We start from the raw sequence: 26,721 nt of genomic DNA, 5'->3' as shown, positions 1-26,721 counted from the left end.
TCCCTTTCATCATTACGATGTCTGGGTGAGTACTGTGGAGATCACTGATGAAAGTGTCCCTGTCCTTCTTGGGGACCACTACCTGATTATCCCACAGAAGGCAGTCTGCCTAGATAGACATTTCATCTTTGCGCCGCTGGTACGGCTTAATCTCTTCCTGCATTTCCACTGGGACACTGGACCAGCTCCCGTGAAGCGCACAGTTTTTTACTAGGGACAGTAAGGGGTCCTGGCTCATCCAGGTTCTAATCTGTCGGGCTCAATCTCGAATGCTTCCGTTACCATGACTAAATCTGCGGGCTATGCCATTTCCACCCCCGTGGTGGGCAATGGCAGCCTACTGAGAGCATCGGCACAGTTTTCTGTGCCTGGCCTGTGGCGGATGGCATAGTTGTATGCGGACAACGTGAGTGCCCATCTCTGGGTGCGGGCCGATGCATTAGTATTTATCCCCTTACTTTCAGATAAAAAGGATATCAGTGGCTTATGGTCAGTTTCCAATTCAAATTTGAGCCCAAACAGATATTGATGCATTTTCTTCACCCCATAAACACACGCTAACGCTTCTTTTTCAATCATGCTGTAGGTTCTCTCAGCCTTAGACAGACTTCTGGATGAATAAGCAACCGGTTGCAATTTCCCCAAATCATTAGCTTGTTACAATACATACCCGACTCCGTACGACAATGCATCACATGCTAGTACCAAACGCTTACATGGATCATACAACACAAGCAATCTGTTTGAGCATTACAATTTTCTAGCTTTTACAAAGATATTTTCTTGGCTTTTGCCCCAAACCCATTCATCTCCTTTACACAGTAAGGCATGCAGTGGATCTAACAGTGTGCTGAGACCCGGTAAGAAGTTACCAAAATAGTTCAGGAGTCCTAGAAACGACCGCAGCTCCATCACGTTCTGTGGCCCCGGTGCGTTCTCGATTGCCTCCATCTTCGAATCGGTGGGCCTGATACCGTCTGCTGCGATTCTTCTCCCCAGGAACTCCACTTCAGGCACCAGGAAAACACACTTTGAGCGTTTTAACCTGAGCCCCACATGGTTGAGCCGACTAAGAACCTCCTCCAGGTTCTGCAGATGCTCGACTGTGTCCCGACCTGTAACCAAAATGTCGTCCTGATCGAATCCCAAACGGGCATCTGTTGTAAATGAAGAGACGTTTTTGCGTGATGATGCAGGTGAGGCCCTTCGATGATTCCTCCAGCTCCTGCGTCATGTAGGCCGAGGTCAATCCAGCTTTGTGAACGTCTTTCCTCCCGCCAGCCTGGCAAAAAGGTCGTCAGTCTTTGGTAGTGGGTATTGATCCTGCAGGAAGAAATGATTGATAGTTACTTTGTAATCACCACAGATTCTGACATTGCCATCTCCCTTGAGGACTGGAACAATCGGACTGGCCCACTCGTTGAATTCGATCAGCGAAATGATGCCTTCTCGTTGCAGCCGGTCCAGCTCGATCTCCACCCTCTCATCATGTACAGTACTGCTCTCGCCTTGTGGTGGATGGGTTGCGCTCCGGAATTAGGTGGATCTGCACTTTTGCTCCTTGGAACTTCCCGATGCCTGGTTCGAACAGCGAGGGGAACTTGTTTAGGACCTGGGCACACGAAGTATTGTCAATGGGCAAGAGCGCTCAGATATCGTCCCAGTTCCAGCTTATCTTCCCCAGCCAGCTCCTACCGAGCAGCGTGGGGCCATCGCCCGGTACCACCCAGAGTGATAACTTGTGCACCGCTCTATCGTAGGACACCTTTACAGTAGCACTGCTGATTACGGGAATCAGTTCCTTTGTGTAAATTCTCAGTTTAGTGCGAATGGGAGTCAGGACTGGCCTTGAGGCCTTGCTGCACCACAATTTATCGAAAGTCTTTTTGCTCATAATGGACTGGCTCGCGCCCATGTCCAGCTCTATTGACACCGGGAATCCATTTAATTCAACCTTCAGCATTATCGGGGGACACTTTGTGGTAAATGTGTGCACCCCATATACCTCTGCCTCCTCAGTCTGAGGCTTTGGTTCGTCATGATCCGCCGTGGATCTGTCCTCCTCTGCAACATGGTGGTTTGCAGGATTAGCAGGGTTTGCAGCTCACCTGCACATACGTTGGAGGTGTCACATTGTTCCACAGCCCTTGAAAACATACCCTTTGAAGTGGCATGAATGGAAACGATGATCACACCCGCAGCGCCAACAAGGTGTTAATGGCCTTGCATTCATCACCCTTGATGGTGGACTCTGAGACATTTGCGGACGTGCAGCTGCAGGCATGTGGGGCCTGCTCTGTACGTTGCGATTTGAAAACACCATCACTTTGTTCACAGTACTTGTAGCAGCACTCGTATGCTGAGAGATTTGCTTAGTATTGTCACTGGTGGCAATGAACGCCTGGGCTATCACTATGGCTTTACTCAAGGTTGGGGTCTCTACAGTCAAAAGTTTGCGAAGTATCACTTCATGGCCAATGCCAAATACGAAGAAGTCTCTGAGCATGTGCTCCAAATGTCCTTCAAATTCGCAATGTCCTGCAAGGCGTCTCAGCTCGGCGACATAGCTCGTCACTTCCTGGCCTTCAGACCTTTTGTAGGTGTGGAACTGGTACCTCGCCATCAGAATGCGTTCCTTCAGGTTTAGATGCTCCCAAACCAGTGTGCACAAATCATCGTATGATTTCTCTGTGGGTTTTGCTGGAGCAAGCAGATTTTTCATGAGGCCATACGTTGGTGCCCCGCAGTCGGTGAGGAGGATCGCCCTTCGTTTAGCAGCGTTCACTTCTCCTTCCAGTTCGTTGGCCACGAAGTATTGGTCGAGTTGCTCCACGAAAGTTTCCCAACCATCTCCCTCCGAAAATTTCTCCAGGATGCCCACTGTTCTCTGCATCATTGGGTTCATCATCTGTATCTCGCCACCAGTTGTTATGTATGAATAAAGAGTCTGACTGGATGCTGTGAGCTCAAAGTAAAGTGTGACCGTACTCCAGAGTGCAGGTCTCCAGAGTGCCTCTCCAGACTGTGAGGCCTCTTTAAGTACAAGTGCTCCCAAGGGATTGTGGGATCCTTTGGGACTCCAGGGGATGAATCCTCTGGTGGCTACACAAGGTATATACAGGTTTACATATATAACGGTAAAACTTCAAGGAGGGTAAAGGTCTGGGAAATGTCGTCCCGCCACCCCTCCCACCTCATTCGAAAAAGATAAATGGTGGACCTTCAAGATACTGGTCTTAACATTACAGCGTGCATTATTAAAAATTCACTTGATTTGTTTCTGTAGATATTTCCATTGTATTAGTAGTACATCATATTTAACTGAGCATTTAGTCATATTTGTCAGACTCATTTAGAGCGTCTTCAGTTCTGGTCTGGATCCAAGTATTTAGCCAACCCTTGAAAAATATTAGTCAATGTCAAGTCGATTCCTTGCACATATCTACAAAATCCATGAGGAAAACTGTCTTCTGGTTCAAATCTTTTAACTTTTAAATACTTGTGTCATCTCATTCTACTCTCGCATTTCAAGTTAAGTAACCAGCATCTCTACCACAGAAAGTTGTTGAGGCCAGTTCGTTAGATATATTCAAAAGGGAGTTAGATGTGACCCTTACGGCTAAAGAGATCAAGGGATATGGAGAGAAAGCAGGAATGGGGTACTGAAGTTGCATGATCAGCCATGATCATATTGAATGGTGGTGCAGGCTCGAAGGGCTGAATGGCCTACTCCTGCACCTATTTCCTATGTTTCTATGTTTCATATTATTGATGCTTTCTAGCACGTAATACACCCGAGATCAATGTAGAATCTTACAATTGGTTTTGAAGCAAAATACCCAACTGCGGCAATATGTAGGCCTAATTCTGGGGAAGAAAGATTAAAGCTCGCTTTGGTTCAAAATGGAAGGAGAACTGTATTTCCCCCCCCCCGCCCCCCCCCCAACTCCGTCCCAATGTTATCTTTGCTGTGATCAAAATGAGTTCAGTTTGTGGAGTCTCTTCATAGGTTAGAGACCGAAGTACCACAAATATCATTATTGTGCAGCTCTGAAATTTCCCAATGCATCATTGTCCTTTAAAGGTCAGAATTGGACACAGTACTCTAAATGTCACCTCCCCAGAGAAAAAAACGACATGTTATGGGCGAGTGTCTTTCCAATGCATCATAGCCCTTGATTACACTTGTTGAGAACAGGTTCTAACTGAGTGGTTGCTTTCAGTTTATTATCAATAATTGCATCTAGATCATTTTTCTTCACTGTTGCCAGTGGACACTCCTCTAAGTAATCATCTTCCTATTCAATGTATTCAGACATTATAGGGCCGAAATTGCCCCTTTCCTTACGGCCTGTTACCACCGCAAATTGGCGGCCATGCTGCGGAGTGTAGCAGCCGCCAACTTTTGGCGGAAGGCCGCTGATAGCCCAATTGCCCTACGAGTTTTCCCAGCATTGTCCGATATCCCTCCCCTGCTGCTGCCGATCCATCTTACGCTCATCATCACTGTGCGCACCACCAATCTAACCCCCCGCCCCCCGACGGCGCCATTCCCCTCGTAAAATCTTCGGCCGCCCGGCGGTGCCAAAACAAGTTTTTTCCGGTGCTCTAATGCGGCTGTGGCCTTCTGCAAAGGCGGTGCAGCTTCCCTTAAAGGGGAGGGCGCACTGCTGCTGCCGCCATGTCTTTTTTTGTCTGTCGACCCGACAAATATGTTCCCGGGTTCGGCCGGGCCACCAACAGGCAGCCTGGCACCCCTCTTGGGTGCCAGGCCACTGGCTCGACTGAAATCCTCCCTGTTGGTCCAGTGGCCTGAAGTTTTATAATCGCAGAGGCTCTTCCCTTTAAGTGAAGGGGAGAGTCGTGGTGACGCGGAGCCGTGATGACATCATCATGGCGATCACTCCGCTCCGCACACACCTTCCGCCCCTCAGGTATTGTCACCGTCGTGCATCCGCCCCTCAGGTGTAGTGACCACCCCCCCATTATGATCGAGTTCCGGATTGGTGAACAAAAAAAACAAAGAGCCGAATGTCGCTCAAGAGGCGACCTGAACCGCAGCTGTGGTAAAAACCATCGAAATGGAGTGGGAGCGCCCTGTTTCGGGCGGGGGGCAATTTCTACCAATTTCTTCACCTATACTGAAATCCTGCTGTTATTTTCGAGGCCATCCCAAGTTTGAATTCTGTCAGTGTCCTGTAAACTGGCAACCTGGCCATATAGCTTGGTGGCATTGTAAGTCAGTTAAGTTCCCATTCTTAGCAATCTTCTTTTTTTGCCCTCAAGCATAAACTTGGCCCAGTTGATAGCACTTTTCCCTGTGAATGCAAAGGTTGTGGATTCAAGGCCCACTCCAGAGATGTCAGCACATGATTTGGTCTCACTGTGTGCAGGACTCCTTTCTTACCCAGTGTGTAAAAGGCCCAAAAAGGGAGGGAGCATTGCTGGATCTAATAATAGGAAATGAACCAGAATAGATAAAGGAAGTAAATGTAAGGGAACATCGAGCCAATAGCGATCACAACGTACTAAGGCATAAGAGAAAGATTGAGAAGGACATAAGACAAAAATCAGTTATAAATGGGGGGAAAAGCTGATTTTAAGGGAATGAGAATCAAACTGGGGAAAATAAACTGGAAAAATTTCCAGCAAAGAAATAAAACAGTAGTGGGAAATATTTAAAATGATGATCAAGAGTCTGGTAGAAATATATCCCAGTAAAAAGCAAGAACAAACAAGCCAATAATCACACACCATGGCTGAATAAAGAAATAAGGACAACACTGAAACTTAATGAAAAGGCATTCACTAAGCACATAGACAACAAAGGAGAGGATGACACAAGGGAATATGAAAAGTTAGGAAAGAAGTATAAAAACAAAACAATGAGGAGGACAAAGCAAAACTATAAAATTAAATTACCAAGGAACATAAAAAGAAATAGTAAAATATTTTGCAGACACATAAATATCAAAAGAAAAATCAGGATAGGGTGTTAGAAATAGCCAAGATTAAGGCTTTCTCTGATCACTTTAATAATCAGGATAAGACTGTAAACCAATCTGGTGGATATATTGTGTTTAATCAGAGTTTAAGACGGAATATAACACATTAGTTATACAGCAAAAACATGCAACCATAAGTACTTGATACCCATCCTGATCAAACAAACGGCTGGAGCACGTGAGCAGTTCTCTGGCTTACAGTCTCTCTCTCTGTCTAGAGCTTCCCTTCAGTAAAGCATGGGATCACTCGAAGAGTGTTCGACCAGCTCAACCTCTGTTTCACTCTCCCCTCACATCATCGAAGTGTTACTTTTATTTTGTTAGAGGGTGGGCCTGACCTGGGATATTGACAAGACCTTTTGACCTAATAGAGGTTCCTCTAAAAACGCAATATCCAATAAGATCATGCCTTGATTCTCAAAACAAAGCCTGCCCTAATGACGTCTCCTGATTTTCTTGGCCACATGTCTTTTTTGTTTACACTTCCCAGGGCTCGTTCATCTCTTTTTTTTCCATATCCTGCCTTTGATGCCATGAGACCAAACCAGAAAACTGCTCACTTTAGAGTCATTATCTCCTTTACGACCTAGCCACATGTTTGTTAATTCTCACAACTTCCATCCATTCTAAGTCTTTCTGTAACAAATTGTCTTAAAGATACATAAACAAGGTTTAAGTCTTAAATTAAAAACAACAGATAATTGCTTAGTAACAGGGAGATTGTACAGGTTGAGCATCTGAAATCTGGAGTTATGTAATTCTGTAATCCGGGCTGATCCGTGGTGGGGTCGTCCGGAAAACGGAAAATATTCCGAAATCCGGACTCCCCTGCCTTGGCGGCCCGACCTCACCGCAGCTCTCGGCAGCCTGACCTCATCCGCCCCCCCCCCCCTTTTACCTCGGCTGCCCGACCTCTCCTCCCCCTGCCCAATGACCGTGCCCGACCCCACCTATCTCCGCCCAGGCAAAGATGTTCCGAAATCCGGAAATACCCGGAATCGGGAACGGCCTCGGTCCCGAGGTTTCTGGATTTCGGACGTCACACCTGTATATAGTGCAAAGAACTATACCCTCTGTAGGAAACCAAGACGTTATCATTTCTAAGCATTTCTCTGATCTGAAGAGACTTTCCATCTGCAATTCAAACATCAAAGTTTCAACAGCATTTTTTTGCGTCACAGTTTCAGTCGCATAGCCATATACATTTTTAGGCACAACTTATTTCTAACAAGGGATAGGGCCACTACAGGATACACACAATAAACTCAAAGATAATGGCAGCGAAATGGCAGAAATATTAAATGATTATTTTGTCTCTGTATTTACCAGGGAGACTAACCTGGTGGACAAGACAGTAGAAGAAGAGATTGAAAAGATATAAAGTCATTTAAGATAGGATGGAGGGAGATAATAAATTAATCAAACTTCGGGAGGATAAACACCTGATCCAGATGGATTGCATCCACGTGTATTAAAAGAAGTTCGGGAAGACAAAGTAGAGGCATTATTGCATATATCTAAACTTTCATTAGAAAAGGAAATAGTGCCAAAGGACTGGTGAAAAGCTAATGGGATTCCAAAATTTAAAATTAAGAGTAAAGACATCTTACTGCAATTATATAGGGCCCTGGTGAGATTGCACCTGGAGTATTGTGTACAGTTTTGGTCTCCTGACCTAAGGAAGGATATACTTGCCATAGAGGGAATGCAATGAAGGTTCACCAGACTGATTCCTGGGATGGGGGGATTGTCCTATGAGGAGAGATTGAGTGGGTTAGGCCTATATTCTCTAGAGTTTAGAAGAATGAGAGGTGATCTCATTTGAACATGCAAAATTCTTACAGGGCTTGATAGGGTAGATGCAGGGAGGATGTTTCCCTTGGCTGGGGAGCCTTGAACCAGAGGTCAGTCTCAGAATAAGGGGTCGGCCATTTAAGACAGAGATGAATCTTTGGAATTCTCTTCCCCAGAGGGCAGTGGAGGCTCAGTCTTTGAGTATATTCAAGACAGAGATCGATAGATTTTTGGATATTAAGGGAATCAAGGAATATGGGGATAGTGCAGGAAAGTGGAGTTGAGGTAGAAGATCAGCCATGATCTTATTGAATGGTGGAACAGGCTCGAAGGGCCGAATGGTCTACTCCTGCTCCGAATTTTTCTGTTCTTAAGGGAGATGGAACAAGTCCTGGGAACTATAGACCAATTCGTTTAACAGCGGTGGTAGGAAAGACAATAGAATCCTTACACAAAGATGTAACAGAAACACATCTAGAAACTGAAAATATAATAAAGAATAGCCAGCATGGATTTCAAATGGGAAGCTCATGCTTGACAAAACCTCATGGAATTCTTTGAAGAAGTAGCAAAGTGGACAAGTATAATGTCATAGATTTATTATACTTGGATTTTCAAAAGGCCTTTGATAAGGTATCATGTAGTAGACTCATGAAAAAGGTCAGAACATGTGAAGTCAGGGGACATGCAGAATGGATTTCAAGCTGTCTACAAAACAGGAAACCGAGAATGGGGTTAAAGGTAGTTACTCAGATTGGCAAATGGTGGGAAGTGGTGATCCACAGGATCGGTGCTGGGACCACTTGTTTACCATTTACAGAAACGATTTGGACTCGGGAATCGGAAGTAAAATTTCAAAATTTGGAGAAGACACCAAATTGGGTGTAGATAATACCGAGGAGGACTGTGACAAAATACTGGAAGACATTAATAAACTTGCAGAATGGGCATGTAATTGGCAAATGAAATTCAATATAGAAAGTGAGGTGGTACATTTTAGTAGGAAGAATAAGGAGGTCGCATACTCCTTGGAAAATGAGTGTCTACATGGGGTACAGGATAGAGGGATCAATAAAAGTAGCGATGCAGGTTACTAAGGCCATAAAAAATCAAACAAAGTACTAGGGTTTATTTCTGGAGGGATAGAATTGAAAAGCAGAAAAGCTATGTTAAACTAGTATAGAACCTGGATTAGATCACACGTGGAGTTCTGAGAACAGTTCTGGTCTCCATAAAAGGGACATGGAGGGACTGGAGAAGGTGTAAGGAAGATTTACCAGGGTGATACCAGAACTGAAAAGTTATACCCATCAGAAAAGATTAAACAGGCTGAGGTTCTTTTCGCTAGAAAAAAGACCAAAGGATGACCTGATCGAGGTCTTTAAGATTATGAAGAGATCTGATGGGATATACATTTCCACTTGAGAGAGAGACCAGAGCTAGGGGCCATAAATATAAGGTAGCCACTAATAAATCCAATAGGTAATTCAGGAGAAACGTATTTACCCAGAGAGTGGTTAGAATGTGGAACTCGCTACCACAAGGAGTAATTGAGGTGACCAGCATAGATATATTTAAGGGGAAGCTAGATAAACACATGAGCGAGAAAGGAATAGAAGGATATGTTGATGGGGTTAGATGACGAAGAGTGGGTGGAGGTCCATGTGGAGTATAAACACGGGCATGGACCTGTTGGGCCGAATATCCTGTTTCTGTGCTGTGCTGTTCCGTGCTAATATTACATATCTTTGGGCGAGACATTAAACCTAGTCTTTTGTTTGAGTAGACGTAAAAGATGCCTTGGCATTATTTCAAGAAGAGAAAGGAGCTTTCTTGATATCCTGGCCAACATTTCTCACTCAAACAACACCGGCAGATTATCTGGTTATTGATACAATTGCTGCGTGTGAGACCTTGCTCTGTGCAAATTGTCAGTCGCGTTTGCCTATGTAACGGGTTTGGGATATGTTAAGACACTGTGCAAATACAAGCTCTCTCTATGGTTAATAAGATTTTGAGTTAATAGGGAAGGGAAACATGTTAGACAAATTGCTACCCCACAGGCAGTGAAGAAGGGAGAGAAAATCAATTTTAGTCTCTTCCTAACCAGTTACAAATAAACCTGGGCGAGGGAGTGCACCAAGGCAGAATGTTGGCTTCTTTGGCTGGGGGTGATGTGCAACGCAGCAAGACCTCTTCAGTCATCTGCATTTTCCATTTTTATGATTCTGGACTGGAGTATTATAACAAAGCACTCCATGTGTTATTCTGCTGTGTCCCTTTAGGTATAGGGTGTGTCCCTTTAAGGCATAATTGCTTTGCATTCTTGGAATCAATACTCGGGTCAGTTCCAGATCGGACGAGTTTTCTTCTTTAACTCGAAAGTCTGACTGTGAAGCAGACACAGGCTTAGACCAATCAGGCTTTAATTGTTGTTGGGTCAATGAATTTTGCAGATTGAAAGTTGCTCATCAGCTTCAGGTGCAGGGCAGAAGTCACTGACTTTGCATTTGTCACCAAGTGTTGATGGTTGGAGTGTGGCGTCTGAGCACATTTCAATGTATTATTTGCTGATCACCGGTGACATTGCCCACGATGAGTCACAGAGAGGGTCTTTAGGGTGGAAATATTGCCACACCCAGCTGGCATGTATCTCCGACTACTGAAGGAGGCTGGAGAGGAGGCATTATCTGTAGCTTTGCAACAATCTTCAGCAATAGAAATTGTGTCAAAGGACAAGAGGCTGACAAATGTTGTGCCTCTATTCAAAGAACGGGAAAAGATCAACGAAGAAATTGTAGGCCTGTTAGTCTTAATTCTGCATTAGATGGTATTGGGTTCAAGGCCACTTGAGGACTTGAGCATGTATAGTGGGAGTGCTGCACAGTCGGAGGTGCCGTCTTTCAAATGCGATGGTAAACCGAGGTCCCGTCTGCCTATTCAGGTCGACGCAAGTGATCCCACGGCAGTATTCAAAAAAGAGCAAAGGAATTCTGGCAAATATGCATCCCTCAACCAACATCATCAAAACAAGTTGACAAATCATAATCTGGTTGCTGTTTGTGGGACCTTGGTGTATGCAAATTGGCTGCTGCGGTTCCCATTGTAATAAGTGATTACGCTTCGAAAGAAAAGTCATGCATTGGCTGTGAAGCACTTTTGGTTATACTAAAGACATAAAATATACAGTATAAATGTAAGTTCTTTCATTCTACAGGACACATTTACAGTTTTCATGGAATAATGGGCAAAGTTAGAAAACAATCTCCAAAATGCTGGTAAAAATGCTGGAATACCATGCAATAAAAATGGACCTTGACTTATTCAGTCGCTGTAATCAGAGGCCCTCCTATTATGCCGCACATTGATCTGCAGCCTGAAATTTACAGGCCTCTGATTACCCTTAGCTGTTTATAAGTGGCTATGATTAACTGGATGTGCCCATTTAGACTATGGGATCAATTTTCACCAATGCCGTTTTTTGGCGTATTGCCAGAGTTACGCCCGTTTTTTTCCCCCCTGACTACTCCAAAAAATAGTAGTAAGTTTCCCCGCTCTATTATTTGAAATTGGTGCCGTGCAGCTTGTCTTGTAGCCTCGGGGGGTGGAGCCTAATGTCTGCGCCGAAAAAAACGATGCTGCCCCTTCTGCGCATACACGAAAAAAAAATTACGTTTTTGACGTGATTCCTGTGGCACGCATGCCCAGTACAGCTCTCAGTCTGCATTCGGCCATTTTTAAAGTTGTGTGTGAGAACTTAAATGCTCATTGTAAAAATCGGAGCTGCAATACAAGATGCAACCCGGCGCAAGGACCAAGAATTTCTTACAGGATGAAGCAGAGGTACTAGTTACTGTGATTGAGGCCAGATGGCACGAGCTGGACACAAGCAGAGGTCACATTAAAGTTCCACCAAAAGAAATGAAGAAACGCTGGAACCAACTTGCAGAAGATTACTGTACAATGGTGACCACCCTGAGGACTCGAGGCCAGTGCAAAAAGAAATGGCAGGACCTTGGTCAAGCAGTTGCTGTAAGTAATATTTTCATTTATTCAATGGAATTGCAATTGTAAATGTGACCAGCTATATATGTCCCACCCAGCAGAAAAACACCCTCTCTAAAAAGTTATATTTTCATCTTTGCAGAGGAAAGTGGCACACAACAAAAGGGAAAGAACTCGAACAGGAGGAGGCCTGGCAAATCTGCAGTCACTGACACCCTTGGAAGAGAGGGTCGCTGCTTTGATGGGTTCTGCCTGGAGAAAAGCAACCACCACTGCACAAGGTAAGTCATGCAAATTCAGCAGTCTGGATTTGCAAATGTTAAGTGGGCTAGCCATGCTTCGGTTCATGGGGATGTCTCCGTCATCTACGCTTTGGTTGATGAAATATGCTATCATTCATCGTGGTCCTTCAAATCAGCCTGCTGCCTGCGCTGTGTGAACCTACCCATGCCTCCCAGCCTGCCCCTTCCTCTGCTGCTAACAATTTGTCTGTTCTGCTTTATTTTGCAGAACTTGAGGCCAACCCTGACGATGCAGAAGATTCAGATGCGGACGAGCCTGAAGAGGAGAACATCCTCCAATCCCACCATCCAGACCAAAAGCATGGGAGGGGGAGGGGATGGAGATCGATGAAGCCCCCACTACATTACTGACCGGTGGAGGTGCAGGTGCTGCCCATTGAGGTGCCGGCCCCTTCCCTGAGTGGTATGAGTGTTGGTGGGACATTCCAGGGCTTTTCCCACCGTCCGAGGCTGCGGGTCCCAGTAGGATGTAGCGAGGCACATCCAGGGCCCCACCATCCCAGGCTGCGGGTCCCACTGGGATGCTGCGAGCCACACCAGGGTGAGATGGGGAAGGAGAGCTCGTCAGCACTCTCCTGAGGTGCAGGATGTAACAGATGTGGTTCAGATGATGGCAATGAGTGCGGAGAGCATTGACCTTACCCGATCATTCCTGGACACCATCAGTGAGTGGGTGATGAGGTATCGGGGCTGTCGGGCGAAGTAACAACACTCTTACGAGAAATGGGAACACTGTCTGGGAACATGAGGGAGGGAATGTTGCAGGTAGTTGACACTCTGTCAGGGCACACGAAGGAGGGAATGTCGGAGTTAGCTGCTGCAATAAGGGAACACGCCCAGACCCCGTGCCCATTGACAGAATCAACTGCCACTTCCACTCCAATCCCCAGACCAGCCTCTGAAGAGCCCCAAGCCGGGCCTTCCACATTACCTCCTGCCTCCACCCATCAAGAAGTGCTCATTACCGAGATGTTCAAAAAAATAAGCTTAGTACCAACCCGAGAAACGCTGCGCCACTGCCTGCGGGCAGGGGTGGAGTCACCAAGACCAAACGCAGCGGGCGGTCTTAGAATAAGGTGGAGGAGAGATGGGTGCAGTCTTTCTTTGCTGCTGTTATTGTTGTTATTAGTATTGTTACTGTTGTAACTGTTCTCAAGTTTAAAGTTTTTTATTAAGTTATGTAAATTTACAAGTTTAGAAGTTTGTAAGTGTTCTTAACTGAAAACTTTAAAGTTTAATATAAGAATATTTTTATTAAAGTTAAGTACAAACAAATGTTAAACTTTTGAATAAAATATATTTTATATTATAACTGAATCATTTCCATTATTTGTTCCATTATTAACACAACTTTTTGAATAAAGATGAATAATTTCCATTATTTGTTCCATTATTAACACAACTTTTTGAAGTAAACAAGAATAATTTCCATCATTTGTTCCATTAATACAACACAACAATATGGAACAGGTCCAAACAGTAAACATGGACCATGTAGAATAGTTGCCGCTGAGCCTTCAGGCAGCAAAGCATTCACGGATGAGCTGCTGGCGCAAGGCTCGAGTAATTGTTAAAGGGGCACGACGGCCCGCCCTCCTCCGCCGTCGTGCTCTGGGTTCAGGTAGTTGTATGGCTTCCTCGTCCTCCTCCTGCCTGTCATCTGCATGTTCCTCCTCACCATCAGCCACTCTCACCTCAGGTGGGTCGTCTTCAACCAGCTGCTGTTGCCTCATGATGGCTAAGTTATGCAGCATGCAGCACACAACAATGAACTGACCGACAATCTCAGGGGAGTATTGCAAGTAGCCTCTGGAATGGTCCAGGCATCGGAAACGGTGTTTCAAGATGCCACTGGTCCTCTCTTTGATGCTGTGCGTCGCAATATGCGACATGTTGTATTCCCAGTCAGCTTCCGTCCGGGCAAGGGACTGATTCTACCAGGCGCGCTCCGACACTCGAGCCCGGTTTGGAGACATTCGGTGGTGGCGCTTCAGTTTAATAAAAAATGAAAGCTTAAATAATTCCATTAAACTTCCATTACCTGTGTTTTAAGTTTTAAAAATTTAAGCTTGATTATGGTTATCTGTGTTCTTGACTCCCTCCAAAACGTCGCATAAAAACAATGGCATCTTTCTGCGCCGATTTTTTTAATGTGCGCTGGTTTGTCTTAAGTGCCCAGAGGTTTTTCAGGAGTGGTCACGTACGCCGTTAGAGGATAAATTTAAATTGGCCAAACTTCCATAATTGTAAAAAACTGGCGCAGACATCAGGTTACTATGACGCAAAAAAAATGAACCTAAAAAAATTGTAACTAACTGAGTTACGCTGGTACACATTCCTTGGGGAAACTTGGATTTTTAAATTTAGGCCCAAAAAAGTGGCGTGCGCCAATAAAACGGCACAAATCACTGGGAAGAATTGAGCCCCAGGTTAGCAGCCAAACATCACAGCCATGGTCTGGTCTTTCGATTACCTCTGGGAAACACCTCTGATTCACTAATAAGAAAGGGACTGATTGTCTTGACTGACACTTTTGAGAGAGCTGAGTGATATAAAAAGAAAGACTTGCATTTTATATACATTAGTATCTTTCCCGACCACCGGACATCTCAAAGTGCTTTACAGACAACCTACTTTTTTTTTGAAGTGCAGTAACTGTTGTAATGGTGTGGTGAACCATGTATAATTATCTTATTTAGCAAATAAGAACATAAGAAATAGGAGCAGAAGTAGGCCATTTGGCCCCTCGAGCCTGCTCCGCCATTCAATAAGATCATGGCTGATCTGATCATGGACTCAGCTCCACTTCCCTGCCCCCTCCCCATAACCCTTTATTTCCTTATCGCCCAAAGATCTGTCTATCTCCGCCTTAAATATATTCAATGACCCAGCCTCCACAGCTCTCTGCGGCAGAGAATACCACAGATTTATAACCCTCTGAAAGAAGAAATTTCTCCTCATCTCAGTTTTAATTGGGCGGCCTCTTATTCTGAGACTATGCCCTCTCGTTTTAGTTTCCCCTATGAGTAGAAATATCCTCCCTGCACCCACCTTGTCAGGCTCCCTCATCATCTTATAAGTTTCAATAAGATAACCTCTTATTCTTCTGAACTCCAATGTGTATAGGCCCAACCTACTCAACCTTTCCTCATAAGTCATCCCCATCAGCTCCAGAATCAACTTAGTGAGCCTTCTCTGAACTGCCTCCGATGCAAGTATATCCTTTCTTAAATACAGAGACCAAAACTGTACGCAGTACTCCAGGTGTGGCCTCGCCAATACCCTGTACAGTTGTAGTAGGACTTCTCTGCTTAGAACCATAGCGTAGAACTATCAAACACAAGAGCCATAACAAAGAAAACAGAGAAGGAGACCATATTTTTATCCCTTCTCAGGCCAACTAGAAGCCCAGCCTCTCCATTCCCAGGCTCATTCCAGACAAGTCTTGGGTCAAATTCAGACCCTGTCCTGGGCTAAAACTGGAACTAACCTTCCCACTCCCTCAGTCCAATGATCCCTGGTAACATGCCTCTTCCCGAGCACTCTTTATGTCCCCCTCTTTCCTGTTGTTGGGCATCATTGTGCCCATTGTCTCCTGCCCTTAGCACCAATCCCCGCCCTCCCCACCCTCCTCTCCAGGGACTTGAGCACATAACTCTAGGCGGACACTCCAGTGCACTGTCGGAGGTGCCGTCTTTTGGATGAGATGTTAAACCGAGGCCCCGTCTGCTGTCTCAGGTGGACGTAAAAGATCCCCTGGCACTATTTCGAAGAAGGGGAGTTATCCCCGGTGTCCTGGCCAATATTTATCCCTCAACCAACATAACAAAAACAGATTATCTGGTCATTACCACTTTGCTGTTTGTGGGAGCTTGCTGTGCGCAAATTGGCTGCCTCATTTCCCACATTACAACAGTGACTACACTCCAAAAGTACCTCATTGGCTGTAAAAGTGCTTTGAGATGTCCGGTGGTCGTGAAAGGTGCTATATGAATGCAAGTCTTTCTATTTCTCTGCTCCTGAACTCCGCACCCATTGTCCACTCTGAGGCTTGACTCGGGCCTCCCTCAGTTCTGCTTTCTGCGGCCTAGGCATGCGCCCACGTCTGCTCCTCACCCTGATGATGAGCAAGGTCCTGGGAGGTCACCTCGTGCCTTTGGGAATCCTTTTAGAAATATTTATGCAATGAGTACCCTGTCCTTGTGCAGACCAGCGCGTTGCTGTTTCTGATGTGCTGCCACAACAGTTGTTGTCAGCATTAGTTGGAAAGCTATGTGAATTCAGCAAAAGGACCAGGAAATTCATCCCAAAGGTCTTCTCCAATTACAAATAATTGGAATATTTTTGACAAACTGTGTGCCAGCATTGACAGTTGTAATTAATTTTTATAGAGTCATGTCAGGATTTCCCAATCTGTATTGTATGGCTGAAGCCTGTGATAATGGGTCGGAATAGAAATGTACGATGAGGAGAAATTTCTTCTCTCAGAGGGTTGTGCATCTATGGAATTCGCTGCCTCAGAGAGCTGTGGAAGCTGGCACATTGAATAAATTTAAGACAGAAAGAGACAATTTCTTAAACGATAAGGGGTTATGGGGAGCGGGCAGGGAAGTGGAGCTAAGTCCATGATCAGATCAGCCATGATCTTATTGAATGGCGGAGCAGGCTCGAGGGGCCTTATGGCCTACTCCTGCTCCTATTTCTTATGTTCTTATGTTCTTATGTGATAGAATTATGTTCTCCAACATCTGCCTGATGGTCCCCGGTGACTGAGCTGATAGTTTGGGAGTTACAAAGCTAAAAATGATCCTGCTTGATGGTGTGAAATTGCTTTGGAGAATGAGAGGGGTGTCTGAGCTTGTCATTCTCGCATTCATTTCCCTTCATTGCATGACAAGAAATTTGGACTTTTAATAAGAAAGCACTGCTGGGTTTTTTTAAAACTATCCACACAAAATGGTGGCTATGCTGTGAATATTTCTGTGTTGGTTTAGTCGTGGTTTAGTCCATTCTGGTTGCCAGTTCTGGTCGAATGTATTCCTGGAGGTTTCATCACATGACCTACCTCTCACTGACCCCCCCCAACACGTGAAGTGTCATGGAGGAGCCCCTTCCCGAGCCAATTGGAAAACAAAAAGGCTCGGTTGTCCAGTTGGAAGATTTTTGACTGTTGGTCAAACAGGTTTTTTTGCCCATCTCCAATATCTGCATAAATAGTGTTCAAAGAAAATGAAAAAAACATAAGGGTCGAAATTGCCCCTTTTTGCGACGCCTGTTAGCGCCTCCGGTGAAGGGCGGGGGGGGGGGGGTTTGGGGGGGCTAACGGGGCAAGAAACACTTTTCACTCGGGGGACACTACCGGCTCCTACAAAATTGCGTGGGAGTTAGCGGAGTCGCTGCCACAGTAGCGCTGCACCCTGCCGATAGCGCTCTGGGCCGCAGTGCAACTTCTGATGATGTCATCACCGTGCGCGGCAACCCCTTCACACCGCGCGCCGATCCCCTTGCTGCTCCAAGGCAGATATTGCCCCCCCAAAGTTTTCGCGAGCGATTGTCAGCACCAGCTTCGCAGGCCGCGATCCAGGTCAACCTCCGCTCGCGGGGGGGAGGGGCAGAGGTTCAAGGATCAATCCTGGAGGGTTGGCGACCCTTGTGTGAGGTCATGGTGGTTCTTGGCCCTGGTACAGGGCAGAACCACCAATTAAAGCATGACGTGTTACTGAGCCACACATTCAGAGCAAGCTCCCCCTTCCCCATGCTTGCTGGCTGTGATTTTAACCTGAGCTGACAATAAGACCAGTGATGGAGAGTTTGAATTTGGTCTGGCCCAATCCAATCAAACAAAGTCCACTTATGTAGTCCTTTTATTTTTCCTTGTACTTGTGCTTATCTTTCATCTGATGCACATTTGTGCCAGAAGCCAGGCCTGAAAGGAAAGCTCAGATTTCTGGAAGAAACGGTGATATTTCTTACAGTGCTTGAGTGAATAGATTTCTCTGTCGGACATAGACACATTCTACAAACACATGCCCCAACTTGAAAGATTGTACTTCTTTCAGTTTGTCAGCTGAATGTGAAAATCGTGGACTGTACTTAGAGTGGCTAATGGACACTTTCCTAATCACATCAGAGACAATCGGTATGTGAAGGGGCAATACCACCTCATTAAGTAGGCACAGCCTTGGAATAACCAGGTCTGATTAGTCCAGTGTTCTGTTCCGACTGTAGTTGGAACTTCTTCTCTTCAAACATTTCCTACTTCCTTGCCTGAAGCCACTAACTCTTGCTGCCATACAGTTCAACAGTACTGGTTACTTTCAGGTTCCTCCTTCAAGCATCGATCTTCATGTGTGAGTCGAAACAACATCTGTCAACTATTTGACCATACAGATGTGACAGTTAATTATTTCCACCCATTGGCCACGTGTATATTTTCTATCACGTGTCATTGGATAGCAATCAGCTTGGACATCTCTGGTTGGCTTCTCCCCATCCCGCATCCCGTATGTGGTGAACCCGATTTTAGTGACCCAACTACTGCACCACTAAAGATCAGGTCACTCAGTGTAGATCAGGGATTGAAGGCAGGACCTTCTTGTACATGTGGCTTGGTACCATTACGTACCACGGGGGTTGGGAGCTCCCAACTTTCCAAGTTTTTGTCATTTCACATTTTCATTTACAGGAACATTTTGCAGACAAATGTTGCGATTGTTGACTTGCGGACTTCACTATTGTCAGTTGGGTCATTACGCTCTTCTCTCCGGTATCATTTGACACCACCCATTCAAAAAGAAAACAAAATGTCGGCCATTTAGGACTGAGATGAGGAGAAATGTCTTCACTCAGAGGGTGGTGAATATTTGGAATTCTCTACCCCAGAGAGCTCAGTCGCTGAGTATATTCAAGTCAGAAATCAATACATTTTTGGGAACTAAGGGAATCAAGGGTTAGAAACATAGAAAATAGGTGCAGGAGTAGGCTGTGCCACCATTCAATAAGATCATGGCTGATCATTCCCTCAGTACCCCTTTCCTGCTTTCTCTCCATACCCCTTGATCCCCTTAACCGTAAGGACCATATCTAACTCCCTCTTGAATATATCCAATGAATTGGCATCAACAACTCGCTGCGTCAGGGAATTCCACAGGTTAACCACTCTCTGAGTGAAGAAGTTTCTCCTCATCTCAGTCCTAAATGGCCTACCTCTTATCCTAAGACTATGTCCCCTGATTCTAGACTTCCCCAACATCGGGAACATTCTTTCTGCATTTAACCAGTCCAGTCCCGTCAGAATCTTACACGTTTCTATGAGATCCCCTCTCATCCTTCTAAACTCTCGTGAATAAAGGCCCAGTTGATCCAGTCTCTCCTCATATGTTAGTCCAGCCATCCCTGGAATCAGTCTGGTGCACCTTCGCTGCACTCCCTCAATAGCAAGAATGTCCTTCCTCAGATTAGGAGACCAAAACTGAACACAATATTCCAGGTGAGGCCTCACCAAGGCCCTGTACAACTGCAGTAAGACCTCCCTGCTCGTATACTCAAATCCCCTAGCTTAGAAGGCCAACATTTCATTTGCCTTCTTCACCGCCTGCTGTACCTGCATACCAATTTTCAATGACTGATCACCCAGGTCTCGTTGCACCTCCCCTTTTCCTAATCTGCCGTCATTCAGATAATATTCTGCCTTCGTGTTTTTGCCCCCAAAATGGATAACCTCACATTTATCCACATTATACTGCATCTGCCATGCATTTGCCCGATCGCCTAACCTGTCCAAGTCACCCTGCAGCCTCTTAGCGTCCTCCTCACAGCTCACACCACCACCCAGTCTAGTGTCATCTGCAAACTTGCAGATATTACACTCAATTTCTTCATCTAAATCGTTAATGTATATTGTAAAGAACTGGGGTCCCAGCACTGGGCCCTGAGGCACTCCACTAGTCACTGCCTGCCATTCTGAAAAGGACCTGTTTATCCTGACTCTCTGCTTCCAGTCTGCCAACCAGTTCTCTATCCACGTCAGTACATTACCCCCAATACCATGCGCTTTGATTTTGCACACCAATCTGTTGTGCGGGACCTTGTCAAAAGCCTTTTGAAAGTCCAAATACACCACATCCACTGGTTCTCCCTTGTCCACTCTGCTAGTTACATCCTCGAAAAATTTCAGAAGATTCGTCAAGCATGATTTCTCTTTCATAAGTCCATGCTGACTTGGACCGATCCTGCTTTCCAAATGCGCTGCTATTTCATCCTTAATGATTGATACCAACATTTTCCCCACTACTGATGTCAGGCTAACTGATCTATAATTACTCGTTTTCTCTCTCCCTCCTTTTTTAAAAAGTGGTGTTACATTAGCTACCCTCCAGTCCATAGGAACTTATCCAGAGTCGAAAGACTGTTGGAAAATGATCACCAATGTATCCACTATTTCTAGGGCCACTTCCTTAAGTACTCTGGGATGCAGACTATCAGGCCCCGGGGATTTATCGTCCTTCAATCCCATCAATTTCCCTAACACAATTTCCTGACTAATAAGGATATCCTTCAGTTCCTCCTTCTCACTAGACCCACTGTCCCCTAGTACATTCGGAAGGTTATTTGTGTCTTCTTTCGAGAAGACAGAACCAAAGTATTTGTTCAATTGGTCTGCCATTTCTTTGTTCCCTATTATAAATTCACCTGAATCTGACTGCAAGGGACCTACGTTTGTCTTCACTGATCTTTTTCTCTTCACATATTTATAGAAGCTTTTGCAGTCAGTTTTTATGTTCCCTGCAAGCTTCCTCTCGTACTCTATTTTCCCCCTCTTAATTAAACCCTTAGTCCTCCTCTGTTGAATTCTAAATTTCTCCCAGTCCTCAGGTTTGTTGCTTTTTCTAGCCAATTTATATGCCTCTTCCTTGGCTTTAACACTATCCTTAATTTCTCTTGTTAGCCACGGTTGAGCCACCTTCCCCGTTTTATTTTTACTCCAGACAGTGGATGTACAATTGCTGAAGTTCATCCATGTGATCTTTAAATGTTTGCCATTGCTTATCCACCGTCAACCCTTTAAGTATCCTTTGCCAGTCTATTCTAGCCAATTCATGCCTCAAACAATCGAAGTTACCTTTCCTTAAGTTCAGGACCCTAGTTTCCGAATTAACTTTGTCACTCTCCATCTTAATGAAGATTCTACCATATTATGGTCACTCTTCCCCAAGGGGCCTCGCACAACCAGATTGCTAATTAGTCCCTTCTCATTACATATCACCCAGTCTAGGATGGCCAGCTCTCTAGATATGGGGATAGTGAAGGAAGTGGAGCAGAGGTAGAAGATCAGCCATGATCTTGTTGTATGGTGGAGCAGACTCGAAGGGCCAGATGGCCTACTCATGCTTCTGTTTCTTATGTTCTTAATGTCATTGCCAAATATGTCTAATGTGTACACCTTCCTGCAGGTCCATGACTTATGCTACATATCTCTTGCAGGTTGTGTATGGAAGCAATTGAGACATAGTTTCACATCACATGGTTGAAGTGCCGATCATACTAAGCCATACAGGCCAGAAGGTGCCAGTTTAGATCCTTGTTCAGTTCTGAGTTAGGTGATCTCTGAATGTGGGCAAGGCCACATTTATTGCCCATCCTTAATTGCCCTGAGAAGGTTTTCCTTGAACTCCTTGTGGCGATGGTACTCCCACGATAGTGTTAAGTAGCGAATTCCAGAGTGCTGACCCAGCAACGATGAAGGAAATGTGGTATTTATCTTAAGTCAGGATCGTGTGTGGATTGGAGCTGATGGAGCTCCCATATTGCTACTCTTGTCCTTCTCAGTGGTAGAGATCACTGGGCTGGGATGGTGCTGCTAAAGTTTTTATTTGTTCTGGGATGTGGGCGTCGCTAGCAAGGCCGGCATTTATTGCCCATCCCTAATTGCCCTTGAGAAGGTGGTGGTGGTGAGCCGCCGCCTTGAACCGCTGCAGTCGGTGTGGTGTAGCCATAGTGTGGTGGAGGGGGGGGATGGATATTGATTTCTGTGGCCGCGATGTCAATCATGCACACTGCTTTGTCTTGGATGGTGTTCAGCTTCCTGAGTGTTTTTGTGGCAGCACCCATCCAGGCAAGTGGTGAATTCCAACACATTCTGGATTTGAGCCGAGTAAATGGTGTAGAGGCATTGAGAGGTCAGGTTGTCACAGAATCGCCCTACTCTTGGAGCCACGGCTGGTCTGTTAAGCTTCTGGTCAATGGTGACCCCTCGCCTCCTCCCCCACCGCCCAGGATGTTGATGGTGAGGGATTCGGTGGTGGTGCTGTTGAAGGTCAGGGGTGAGGTGGTTGGGCCTTTCCTTGTTGGAGATGGTCATTGCCTGACACTTATACAATGCAAATGTTGCTTGATACTTTTCAAATCAAATCTGGATGTTGTCCAGGTCCTGCTGTAGACTAGTATGGCTGCTGCATAATTGTGAATGGAATACTGCAACTGGCCTGGACGCGAGAGGAGAAATCAGCCAGAGCATCCACTTCTGATGAATACCCTCCTAACAGGGGCATGCTTGTGAGGGTGGAAAGAGCTGGGTTCTGCCTCCTACCCACGTTCACACTTCCTGTTGTGCGCTTTAAAGACGGGCCCGCAGTTAATGTGGCCCTGATTGACAGAGGGGCGGAAGTCTGCTCTGAACCCGCCTCCGTGTCAGTTTCTCAACTGTTGGGTCTGCCTGTGGATCGCAGACCGGCACCAAGCAGATGCTTAACATGCTTGAGGAAATTTAAAGGTATTTAAAAGGATTTTACCCAGGCACTTACCATTTTACCAAGTTTTCAACGAGTTTGCCATCCTTCGGGCTTCACGTCCGGTAAGTGTGTTGGGTTCTCAGTGACTCTCCATTGTTTTGACTAGTTGACAGCTGCAGAAGTGGGATTAAAACTACCATTTCACAGCTGCTCACTTTCCAATGTCAGAAGCTGAAGCCTTCAGGATTTGGAAGACACCTTTGAGCTGTATGCAGTTCGGAAGTGTTTGCGGTGAACTCTCTATCCACTGTCACCTCCTTGGAGCAACCTCTCTCACCACTGACAGATCGCTTCTGTCATCTCAACCTCACCTGCCATCTATTCCAGCAGCATCAGTGCCCTTGAAAAAATCTCACCTTGGTCCTCAAAATCTCACCATGATCAGCCCCAACACCAACATCACTAAACGCACCAGCATCACCACCAACAACACCAACCTTCTTTGCAATCACCTGATGCTGCACAGAATACAGGGCATCAGCACCCGACCCCATTGCTGCCTGGGACGCCAGGGATGGCCTCACCATCGCCACATTTACTTCACTTGACGCTGCACACCCTGGCTGCTTCATGATGCACCATAAAGCATCCTTACAATGCCCAAGCCATTCCTTTCACACTCATCACCATTGTGCAGGGTACCCTTATGTCTGACCATTCACTATAACTCACTAAGCTACTTCCAAAGGTGCACACAAATCTGTCCAAGAATACAAAGTGTCGAAAATAAAGATTTCAATGTTTGACAACGCATTAGCAGAAACTGAACAGTGGCTAAAAAACCCAAGTGCCTATCCTTGTGTGTTGTTAGTTGGTATGATTGGATATATTGGACATGGCTCCTGGGGGTGAGCTAATTGAGGACTGCTGTCGCGTGTACAGGCAGTAAAAGAAGAAAGAAAAACTTGCATTTATATAGCACCTTTCACGATCTCAACATCCCAAAGCGCTTTACAGCCAATAAAGTATTTTGAAATGTATCACTGTTGTAGTGTAGGAAACATGGCCAATTTGCACACAGCAAATTTCCATAAAGTGATAAATGACCAGATAATCAGTTTTTCGTGACGTTGATTGGGGGTTAAAAATATTGGCCGGGACACCTCCCTTGCTCTTATTTGAAATAGTGCCATGGGATCTTTTCCGTACATCTGAGAGAGCAGATTTAACATCTCATTCTGAAGATGGCACCTCCAACAAATGCAGCCCTCAGCACTGCACTGAAATGGCAGCCTGGATTTTGCACTCAAGTCCCTGGAGTGGGACTTGAACCCACAACCTTGTTGACTTGGAGGCAAGCGTGCTACCCACTGAGCCACAGCCAACACTTAAAAAGAGCCTGAAAGTACCTCAAAAAACCTTCATGTTCAGGAGATGAGGCGCGAAGATCAGGAAATGCGGCATGGAATACAACAACAACAACAGGTATTTATATAGCGCCTTTAATGTGGTGCAACATCCCAAGGCGCTTCACAGGAGTATTATGAGATAGAAATTTGAGATATTAGTGCAGGTGGACAAAAGCTTGGTCAAAGAGGTAGGTTTTAAGGAGCGTCTTGAAGGAGGAAAGAGAGGTAGAGAGGTGGAGAGGGTTAGGCAGAGAGTTCCAGAGCTTGGCCTAGGCAACAGAAGGCACAGCCACCAATGGTTGAGCGATTATAATCAGGGATGCTCATGAGGGCAGAATTAGAGGAGCACAGACATCTCAGGGGGTTGTGGAGCTGGAGGAGATTACAGAGATAGGGAGGGGCGAGGCCATGGAGGGATGTGAAAATAAGGATGAGAATTTTGAAATCAAGGCGTTGCTTAACCTGGAGCCAATGTAGGTCAGTGAGCACAGGGGTAATGGGTGAGCGGGACTTGGTGCGAGTTAGGACACGGTTAGCCGAGTTTTGGATCACCTCTAGTTTATGTAGGGTAGAATGTGGGAGGCCAGCCAGCAGTACTTTGGAATAGTCAAGTCTTCAGCAGCGGATGAGCTGAGGTAAGGGCGGAGATGGGCATATTAAATGCACGTGGATACAAACAGAGTGACTGCTGAAGTGAATAAATTATTTTTGGAAAGATGAAATTTGTGGTTAGATTCTCTGTAATGTGCATCACCCCGGTGCTTACACAGCACAGCCTTGATTGGGGTGGGGTGGAAGTGATATCGGATCAATGAAGATGGATTGCGATGTGTTATCATGGGAATAATTATGAAGGGGGAAAAAAAAAGAGAAGAGAATCACATTTGTTTCAAGGATTAGCAAGTAGATCAGATTGCAGGCAGGCGTGTTGATGCCAACAATCTGTGTGAGCAGCAATAAAATCGGCCTGAAATGGGATCACAACCGAACCTGATCTGTGATTCCGGATCAGAAAGCAGCGGGATTCCCTGACAAAGCAGGGGGAATAGCAGCAGGTAAGTTTAAAAAATAATAGGTCATTTAAAAAATAGATATCTGTTGGTGAGCTGATGTTTGTCGTGTGCCTGCGAATATTGAAAGTTCCAGTTCGGTAGAGTTCCAGTCTTTTGGGTATTTTATTTAAAATGTTTACGTTTGTTGATTGATCTTTAATTGGAAAAAATGTCGGTGATTCCGCTGTTAATTTTGCTCCAGCGACGAGTGATTTCACTGTTGATTTCACTCCTGCGCCGAGTTACTTTTTATGGGTCGGTTTTTTGCACTTGATATCGAGGTTCCTTCGAGCTGCCCTGCTTTGATCGCGATGTTGAAGTTGACCCCTGAGAAAACCAGTAGCAGTAAACACCCGAGCTAGCAAAAAGTCAGCAGCTGACGGAGCCAAACCCCATTCCCACCACGCCCTGATCAGTCTCTCCGAGTAAGGAACAGGGCTTGCAGGATGTACCCTTCTCTCTTCCAATTTTGGCCTCTCACACAGCCCCCAGTTTCTTTGCTACACCATTGAGAGCCGTGCCTTCACTATCTAGGCCCTTCGCTCTGGAATTCACTCCCTAAATCGCTCTACCTCTCTCTCCTCCTTTAAGTCACTCCTTACAATCTACCTCTTTGACCCAGTCCTGTCCTAATGTCTCCTTATGTGGCTCGGTATCAAGTGTTGTCTCCTGTTAAAGGCGCTGTACAAATGCTAAAGGTGCTATATAAATGCAAACTGCTGTTATTTTGTTCTTCTTAAAATCGCGGTGCCCGTCTGGCCTGCAAATTCCCGACCGCCGCTGCCCGGTGTTGGCCAAGAGAGCTCGCCCGGCTGGAGCATCGGCCCCTTCACCCGTTGACCACTAACCACGCGCCCGCCACCAGCACTGACTGGAGCCGTGTCCCCTTCAACACGCTGCAGGTCGGAACATGTCAGCATCCGCCCTCCCTCCTGCCAATTGGAAACGGGGCCACTACCCGCAAAATAAAGATTGTGTTTTGTGAAGCGGGCTAGGACAGTTGTGCTGTGAATGTAAGCCGAAGAAGATCTACTCGGGTTTTTCAGAAGGCGATTGATAAAAGGGACAAGGGAAGGGATTTAACAGTTACAGTTGCAATCCAGCCCAACATGACAATAGGATTAATGCTCAATGATGTCATAAAATGACCAGTCAGTCGGAGGTACAAAGAAAAACCAGCAAGTATTGAACAAAGGATGTAAAAACAGAACATGGCCTGTACTGAGGAGGGTTCTCCACCCGAAAGTCTTTGTATCTACTGCTGGGTGGACCTGTGTCTTTCCAGCAATGTCTTCCTAAAAAAATGTCATAATAAATTGAAGGAGAAAAAAATTGCAGGACTAGCTGGGTTGCTCTTCGAAGGAGCCAGCTTAGACTCGATGGGCCGAATGCCCTCCTTCTGTGATGTGCTATCCTATAATTCT

The 26,721-nt window shown here is 45.6% G+C and overlaps 1 protein-coding gene across 13 annotated transcripts in view; it reads left to right on the top strand.

Moving 5' to 3' along the window:
* nrcama (neuronal cell adhesion molecule a) overlaps positions 1-26,721 on the top strand; it is a 403,020-nt gene that overhangs the window by 208,133 nt on the left and 168,166 nt on the right. The gene's annotated exons all lie outside the window — the stretch shown is intronic.

This window comes from Pristiophorus japonicus, chromosome 15 (genome assembly GCF_044704955.1).
Source record: "Pristiophorus japonicus isolate sPriJap1 chromosome 15, sPriJap1.hap1, whole genome shotgun sequence".
NCBI lineage: Eukaryota > Metazoa > Chordata > Chondrichthyes > Pristiophoridae > Pristiophorus > Pristiophorus japonicus.
The sequence above is the reverse complement of the archived record's forward strand: the minus strand, read 5'-3'. Positions and strand labels throughout refer to the sequence as shown.